This window comes from Coturnix japonica, chromosome 7 (assembly GCF_001577835.2).
Source record: "Coturnix japonica isolate 7356 chromosome 7, Coturnix japonica 2.1, whole genome shotgun sequence".
Classification (NCBI taxonomy): Eukaryota; Metazoa; Chordata; class Aves; order Galliformes; family Phasianidae; genus Coturnix; species Coturnix japonica.
This window is the reverse complement of record NC_029522.1, coordinates 4342204-4351631: the sequence shown is the minus strand read 5'-3', so window position 1 is coordinate 4351631 and position 9428 is coordinate 4342204. Positions and strand designations below refer to the sequence as shown.

General features: G+C 39.5%; 1 non-coding gene across 1 annotated transcript; it reads left to right on the top strand.

Annotated features, from left to right (window-relative positions):
* Nucleotides 1-393: 393 nt before the first annotated feature.
* On the top strand, nt 394-476 carry TRNAL-CAG. Its single transcript has one exon. It is a non-coding gene; the product is annotated as a tRNA-Leu (tRNA).
* The last annotated feature ends 8952 nt before the right edge of the window (nt 477-9428 follow it).

Here is a 9428-nt window from a genome sequence, read left to right as displayed (position 1 = left end):
TCTGCTGTGATACAGGAAGTCTGAAAAGTAGAAAATCCTGCAAAATCATTCATAGCATTTCAGTGGAAGAACGTGCAATGAGCATATCCTTCTCTACAAGCTGTGAGGAAAGCTGAAATAGATTGAATTAAGTTTTAATGCCATGTTTAGTTCAATGTACTCAATGCTTATTTCTTGCTGAGTAAGCAGTCTATACTCACTATGTAGATAGGGTTAAATATAAACCTGCCTGGTGATGTTTTGTTTTTTTTTTTACTCTGAAAGGAAGTTCAGTTCTCTTGACTGACCAGTTCAGGTATATTATAATGAAGAAACAATTGTCCTCTTAGAATGAGAAATAAAAATAATTATTATTTCTTAAAAAATACCATTTTAGTATAACAATCTTTATGAGTCAGGATGGCCGAGCGGTCTAAGGCGCTGTGTTCAGGTCGCAGTCTCCCCTGGAGGCGTGGGTTCAAATCCCACTCCTGACAATTATTTTTGGCCTGCAATTAGTGTGGTTCTTTGTGGGCTGGTACTGGGCTCAGACTTGATTCAACTCTTCCATCATTGATCTGGACAAAGGGGGGTTAAGTTCATTCTCACTGAGTTTGTTGGCAATACGAAGCTGGGAGTAGCTGCTGACACACCGGGAGGAAGTGCCGCCCTTCAGTGGGACCTGGACAGAATGGCAAGATGAACACTGAGGAACGTGATGAGATTCAACAACAGCAAATGTGAAGTCCTACATGTGGGGAGGAATAATCATGTGCATCAGTACAGGTTTGGGGTTGATCTATTGGAGAGCAGCTCCGTGGAGAATGACTGGCATCCCGGTGAGCAACAGGTTTGTCGTGAGTCAGCAGTGTGCCCTTGTGGCCAAGAAAGCCAGTTTTACCCTGGGGTGCGTTAAAAAGAGTGTGGCCAGCAGGTCAGGAAGGTTTACTTTACCCTGTACTCTACCATAGTAATGATACACCTGTCTCCAGTTCTGTGGTGCTCAGTTTTAAAAAGACAAACATCTAGAGAGAGTTCAGTGGAGAGCCACGTAGATGAATAGGGGCTTGGAGCATCTCCCATGCAAGGAAAGCTGGAGCTGTTCAGCCTAGAGAAGGGAAAGCTGGGGTGTTGATCTCATAGCCATTTATGAATGCCCAAAAATCATGAGTCTCATGGATGTGGCTCTCTTCAGGACAAGGGGCAACAGGCAAAAACTGGAACACAAGAAGTTCCATGTAAACACATTAAGGAACTTGTTCACTGTAACAGTGATAGAACACTGGAGTAGGCTGCCAAGAGAGGTTGTGACGTCTCCTTTTCTGGAGATACTTGGCACCCTCTGGACACTTTTCAGCTTAACCTGCTGTATCACAGGGTGGATTTAGGTGATCTCCAGTGGTCCCGTCTGACCCCTATGTTTCTGAGTTTCTATGTATTTACCAGTCTAATTTAAATACGTGGTGTTAAATATTTGTGTAATATGACTGAGCTGTAAAGGCTTTCTCTTACGTTCATTTAAAGTTAATTCCAGTCATGCAGTTTTGAGATGCACTTAGCTGTTATTCTGTTATGGAAGGGAACCTGCAATTTAAATCAGTTTATGTGTAAGTAAACATCAACAGCTTTATTGGTGCTGATGCTCTCTCAACAGGCATAACATTACACTCTCTTGCTGTTGACTTCCACAAGTACTTGAGATTTCTAAGCATCCTTCCTTGTGTCTGATGTGTATGTTTTATTCATTTGAGCTTTGGCAGATCACCATCCATTTATGTTTTATACCAGCTTCAGTTTTCAATATGAGATAGAGTGGTTTTACTTAAGAGGAAGACAATTCATGGCTAGATACTTTGGAGGTTGATACCCTGTTATTCTGGACATCTGTTTAATTTTCCTCACTTTTCTTGTTTTTTGTGTTTTTGCTGTTTTTGTGGTTTCTTTTTTTCTTTAGTCTTTCACTACATGACAGTCAGCTTAACTTGTATCTGCACTCCTTTAGTCTAAGCGCCATATTTATTTTGTCAGAAATCAATATCTGAGGAATATATTGGTTCTATTTGTATTGTAACTTTGTAAGTTTCAATTCTCTGTTATTTCAGCAAATAGTCTTGACTGCTCTTACCCTTTCTTTTCCAGCTACTGCACTTCAATTTTCTTCTATTTTTTATTTTTTCTGCTGCTTCCTTCATCCTTTTCAGCCTCTTCCTCCAGAAAGGAGTGTGCTCTTCCACCCCTGCATGGCTTTCTCACTCTTGCTTTCTTTTAGTTACTCACAGCTGCCTTTTCCCCATTCCTCTTCCTACTTACAGCTTTCTTTTTCACCAGCACTCACTGCTATTAAGTGCGACTTAAAATTAGAAATATTTCATTATTTATCTATAAATCCAGTTTTCTAAGCTTTTAATCTGGAGTTGAAAGTCATGTTCGGCTTTTTTTTTTTCCTGTTCCTTGCAAGTTCTTGCCTTTCCTCACCTCCCCACCTTTATACTTTTTTCCTTGCTTGTTTTGGAGCTCTTTGCTCATCAATTTCCTTCTGTTGTTGCGCATATTTCAAGAGGCAGGCAGCTAAGTGAATATTCTGAAGTATCTGTGAAATTCAATTCAGAACATTTTCATTAAACTTTAAGGAGACTAAGTTTTCAGTATTACTGTGCTAGTCAATTGGGGGAGGGGGGAATAAATAAAAAAAAAAGCATTGAATCTATTTTCTTCTCAGTGTCCCAACCTCCCCATGTTCTGAGGATTGTATATTTGCTATGGGAGAGTGGACTATTATTGCCATTCATTGAAACAAAACTGTTCTGTGCACAGAACTCTGTGTATAGTCCAAAATTACAACATCATGAGGGGACATTGTCTTAATGACTGTTCTCAATTCCACTTTTTTTACAATCGTTTTCTGAATTTGGTTGTGGAGACAGGTGGGGATTTACACGGAGAATTAGGTGCTCTCATGAGAAAACCAGTCATACCAGGAGCGCTTGCTTTATCTGAAATGGAGGTAAGTAATTTGAGGGTGACTAACTCAAGTTTTGAAATAGTTAACACTATCTTAGGAGATGAGGGGTAGATAAATGGTGAACAACTGGGAAGCCCGCTCTGAAGCACGTGCTCTTGAATTTGGACACTGACTAATCTGTTTTGGCTGTTGCTGGCACTGCAAATAACAGCATAATGCAAAACCTTCCTGTTTCTTCCCACTCATCCAGTCTTATCTTTTGACTGAGGGCAAGCAGCGGCCACAGCCAAGCTGCCAATGGCAGAAATGGGAGCAGCGGTGTGGCTGAGGTCTCTTGCATGGCCAAGCCTGCAATCTCCCAGTCCCTGTGGTGGTTTGGCTTTTGCTTGTGCTGATTGATGTGTGTCAGAATGTGGAGTTTTTGCCCCATATGCCTGCCAAGAGTCTAGTACGTGATCTCAGTAGTCATACTGTCCATTGAAGCAACTGTTTGGTGTAGAGATGTCAAGTGTAACCATATGGGATTCATGCAACAATGAGCAAAACTAGGCTTGTAAATGTCTTATGGTATGCCATCCTCTGCATTTGCATTGTGGAGTCATTGGGGTTATAAAATCTCCTTAAGAGAGTTGTTATTGAGGAGATAATAAACTTCAGCGTTATCAGAAGGCATTTTCTCAAGATCTTTTCACTCTGCAGGGCACTGTGGGAGCTGGCATTTTATTTTCTTCCTTTATTTATTTTCATAAAAATGAAAAAGTGTAAACATGATTCCCTCAAAATTTTTCTCATTTATAAATTACTTCTGTTGGCCTTCTTCAGAACCATATCCCTTGCCTCATCTTCAAGTCATGCTCTTAAGACTTCATTGCAAAGTAATTGACATCAAGTACATTTTGTACACTGATTTGTCATCTTGTCCTAAAGCTATTCTAGCAGTTCTTTTTTCTTGAGAGTATCTTTGGGTTTTTTGTTTGTTTTTAACTGGTTAAATTGAAATTTAACCCTGATTTTTAAAGATAGGCATCAATAAAACAAATGTTATGCTTTATGTGCTCTTCTCAGACAATTCAGTCATCTGTTTCTCTTTAGCTTGGTTGGTAAAATCTGGTAAACCCTTGCTTAGCTCAAGTGTAACAATGAGCAGCTCACTCTGGAGATGTGAGATTTCTAGTTTTAGTATATATGTGAATGGTTTTTTGTTGAAGTCCCACAGATGGGCCTGGTAGAAGGCTGTTGTATGCATCCTTTCTGAATGTTCCAGTGGTGCACCTTCCTGTGCTCCAAACAGCTGCCCATGGGAAATTATAAGGAGCCTTGTGTGTCCCTTATGTCCCTTGACCTTTGTTGGGAAACCCTCTGACCATTACTGTGAATTGCAAAAGGATGCAGCCTTCATGGGAGTTATTGCTTCAAAAGAAGTGATCTGGAATGGATTTTGTGGAAAGTCTTTAATGTTCTATGTTGCAAGAAAATCTAGATATGCTCTCATGTTTTTTTAAAAGGTACACTTTAAATGTAACTGTTTTATCTCCTGGTTTTTTTTTTCCTTTCCACATAATCTGTTGTTACAATCTGAACCTTATTAAGTTTCACACACCCCATGTAAAAACTTTTATTTTTTATGGTTCAGTGCTGAGGAAACTGAATTACTTGTTACTTCCTAGTGCCTGTGGAGGCAGCGCTGTCAAAAGAACTAGGAGCGTCTCGTACCCTCAGCCTTCAAATAGGAGCACTTCTCTGTCTTGAAGCTCAGTGTAAACACCTTTCAGTCACCTGGAGGAGAGTTGGTGTGGGCCATCATTTGAGGAATCCGGAATACTTGCTACTGCTCTAGTAAATGCCTATCTGTAATTGTAGAATTACAATGATTGCTATTTTCACTTGTCTATCCCAATTATCTTGAATAAGTATTGATTCAAAATTCTGAAGTATAAATTATAAGACAAACAGAAACCCTACTGAAGTGTAGTGAAGGTCCTGCTTTCCAAGTAATAAGGAGGGGCGAAACTTATTCTTAAAAATCTGATTGCAGGTATACAGCAAGTAAGCAGCTTAAGCAGCTTGGCAAAACCTGTTTCCGAGGCCTGTTCTGTGAATTCAGTCTTTGATCACATTCCTTAAGAACAGAAGACAATCTGACAAATGAAGTAGATTGACTATAGCTGGTAGACGATGACTGGAATAACTCAAATCTCCTTTTAGTCAGACTCGCACGCTTTCCAGATGGTCCTGTTTATTTCTCAAGGAGCCTCCAATGTTTTTTTGAGCAGCCATGTCAGCATCTTGGATGGAGTTCAGCAGAGGAACTGCATTTGTTTTAAATTTTCCCAGTAGTTCCTTATGTCATATTATGGCTCCAAAGTAACTAAATGTTGTCATCATGTTTGGTTTGTGTGATTGAGTTCAATTCCCTAGTTGTGTAATGCTTTCAAAATTATCCAAGCCTGACTTAAACTTCTAGAACAATTACAGTGCTGACAGTGGGGAGTGTAACTGGTCAGCATTTCTGTGAATTCTTCCCAATTAAATAAAGATGTTGTTCTTCCTCATGTTTGTACTGGAAAGGATGCTGTTGTAAGTTACTGAAGCTGGGAAGTATGATTAGTAGTAGATTCAGTGCGGTGCTTTCTGCTGGAGAAAGACATTTAGGAGGTTTTTGTGTACATTTGAAGTAGGTTTGCAGAGGGCAGAGCGTCAGAGGTTTTCAAAGAAATGTTGGTTGAATGCATATATTTATTATTTGCTTATGGACTGTTGGGCTTATGCAGGAGTGCAGTTGTGCCATTTAGAAACTAAGGATTCATCTAGACTGTATGAGGGCCGTGAAACAGGTGTAGTGGAAGAGCAGGCTGGCTCAGATGTAGACTTAAGGTAATGATGAATAATGACCACATACATTTGTAAACAGGTGCAAAGCATTATTTTTTTTTTTGCTGCCTGGAGAGTTGCCACGGTTATGTGATAGCTAAATATGTCAGCTCGAACTGCAGCTGGAAAGGCAATGATATTGAGTGATTCTCATTATCTGTTCTGCACTGCTGTGATGGATGTAGTCATGTAAAATAATACCTAAATAAACTCATCAAGTGGGTTTCACTAAAAGTTTCACTAAAGAAACGTGAGAATTTTTTTTAAATGATTTTACTTTTTTTGGAGCTCTTTGTACAAACTCTGGGCTACTGATTGATACAGATTTAATAAAAAATTACTTGAAGATACACCTAGTGTGCCAAGCCACAGGTACAGAATGCTGCACTCCCAAGCTTGTCATCACTGCTGCTTTTTGGCATTTGCCTTGGAAATAGTGTTTTATGTTGGCTCCGAATTGCTCTCAAGCATCACTATGGTAGCACCAGTTGGTTTCAGGTGCTTTGTGAATGTGCAGCCAAACTGCAGCCTTTAATCCAGGGTGGTTAGTCATATTTGCTCACCTTGTGTTCATTAAGAAGAAATTAATAATTGATTTCAAACTGCTTTTTCTCGACTCACTGCCATCATGCTGCTGGGGTCTGTAAACATACTCAGTTTTGATGTGGTAATTACACTGATGTAGCTTCTTGCTTCACTGCTTTATATGCAAAGTGTGTGATGCATGCATCTTAGAATTGCGATTTTGTACTGTTTCTGAGGCTAGAAGAACGAGAAAGTAGAGCATCACTTATGAACTGAAGATTATTGCTTTTAGTTAACTGTAGTATGCTTAAATGTACTTTAACAGGATTGCTTGGTTTGAAAGTGTAGGCAGAGGGAGATTTTAATAAGTATTTCTTGTATCTTAGGATTTCTGCACTTCCAAAATGCATTTTCCCATGTACTGAATTTTCTCATAATATTTATGTAACCTAGTTTAGCTTTGTACCAATGTTTGCAGTTCTATGGCTGTTTCAGACTGTTGGTTCAGTTCATAATAGTGCAAACCTATCATGTGTAAGCACTTCTCTGACACAGTATATTGTGTCAGCTCATTTTAGAGATATGTTTTCAGCTTGGAATATTCATTATCAATATGGAGAAAAGAGAATGCCAAAATAAACCATATTGATGAAATATCCAGGTCCTTAGAAAACTCTAGTTAACTTTGTAAAGGGAAGTTTGTCCAAAACACTATGTTAATAACAGATATAATTTATTACCTTGGAAAATCCACTCTGTATTTTAAATTGGATTACTGCTGGATTCAGAAGGATGAAAAACCCTGCTGAAGTGTATCGGATTATTCACGGCCCATAGGGGAACTGCCTCGTGGAAAAGCAGGTGTCTCCTTTCACTAGGAATGCTTCGCATTACAGGAACAGGGTTCAGAGCAACACATGGATGCCTGCAGGATCCTAAAAATCTCCACTTCCTGATATTTTCCATCCTTTTTCAACAACCTTTTGGCAAGATGAGGAAAAACCATGTTTGAGTGTTGTACTTAGATGTCAAAATCACGACCTCTTTCAAGTAATTTTTTTTAAGGGGAGACCGAAGCTTTTTGCTACTAATGTAAAAATGCATTATTTTTTTTCACTCTGTTCCTTTCCCTGTCATTTAAGAACAGGATGCAATAATAAAACCATGCAGCCTGCTTCTGAATTAGCTACATTCAGTTAATTCTTGTACCTATCTCATTCAGAGTCTTTTGCTTACAATCCTTCCTAACACTTGGCCTCCAAATTTAAAGCAGAATGACAGAACCTCAAAGACTGAAATGCTCCACACGTTATGGAAGTAACAGGACAGTGAAAATGTGAGTGGCGAGTTGCTCTGGGGTTTGGAGGCAACTGCTGCACGCAGCTCTTTGTTGAGTAAGCTGGTCCCCGGGTAAGAGCAATAATGAGGCCTGGGAGATGTGGCTGTGTTGGTGGATTCATGGGAGAAGTTGCTCATGTCTCAGCTTTCCAGCCCTGAAGTAGATCTCTGTGTTGTGCTTCTATTGAGGTAATTATGGTGGATAGCAAAGAGTTAAGCTTAGAACTGCAAATCATAGATAACAGTCCTTCAGGGCTCATTGTAAAACTAATTGTGGGTGTCTTTATTGATCAGGAGATTGAGAAAGGCAGAAGAAACCCAATAACATGCACAAGTAATGAAGAAAAGCAAATCAGCTGGCAGCAGTGCAGAAAAGGCTTACGTTTTGTGGCTTCTGTTTGCATAGGTCCTGTACTGGGCGGGGGGGGGGGGGGGAGGGAAGAAAACATTTCAAATGCATGGTGATAATGCTGTATTCACCTTGGTTAAATCAAGTAGTGCTTCCAACTTCAGTATTTTTTAGAGTTGGCTTTTCTCTATTTGAGAGGATTAATTATTTCAGGTAAGAGGTGCACTTTGTTTGAGAAACAAGTGTTTGCCTGCATGGTTTATTCTGTTATAGCTTTATGCTGTTATGTTCTTCTGAAGAAATGGTTGCAGTTCATTTTCTTGAACAAGTAGCACTTAAGTCTTTGCTGTTATTTGCAGCACTGTTGTCGTAGTTGTTGTTTAATCACTTGATGGGTTTTGTTGTTTTTTGGTTTTTTTTCCTCAAGGGAGGGAAACACAACTTTGAATTGAATGTAGGATAGTGATCAGTTGGTGAAAAACAGCTTCAGTAAAAAAGACTGTTATGTTCCTACTTCTCTATGTGATCAAATTAGAGGCCAACATCATTGAGGTGATGTAAAGTTCCTACTTTACGTTTCTACATTAACCTTTCTACTGCTGCTTCATTTTAGTGTCTACCAAATAGGGTGGAATGTGTTGGGGTTTAGTTAAATAAGTTATGTTATTCTGTACATCCACATATGTTTGTTTTGGTTGCTCTTGGTGTCTTACCCTTTGCAAGGGAGGAGAATGTTTTGGGACTCATTCAGTGTATCATCAGAAATGGCAGGAAGGTTACAGACCCTGCAGTGTCACAGTCACTAAGACCTTTGTGAAGCACTGCTGAGGGTATAGGGAACATAGGTTCATGATTTTGCCTCTCTTTTGAGAGAGCTCTGTGAGAGGCCGTGAATCAGCTCAGAAAGTTCTGTGTTCTTCAAGGGTTTCCTCAATCAATAGTCTCAAGATAGGGTTGTTCTAGTGCATTGAACTACACACAAGTAAACATGACATGACTTAGCTCTATAAGCATTATTTCACGTAAATTATAGCCTGCCCCAGTTTGAGTTCTTAAACAGGGAGGAGGCTATGGTGTGACACAGAACATGAGACCTCATGCAAAGCCATTTCTTCACCTGCATGTCTGTGTAATCAGTCTTCCCTTTAATCCCAAATGCAGGAATACCAAAAAGCATTTAAAAAGGCCAACAGGAGACTCATCTTTGAGCAGCCAAATTCCACTGCCTTGCTGGCAGTCAGAGTGAATAAGAATTTATTTTTTTGGTAACAGATGTGTTCAAAGTTAAATGAAAGCTGAGTGAGTATGGGTATAGTGTGAAATCTAACTAGAAATCTAGGTGCCTGGTTTCTAAGAATAGGCCAAATAAGTATTTGTGTCTTTCCATTCATGTGGCTGTGTAGC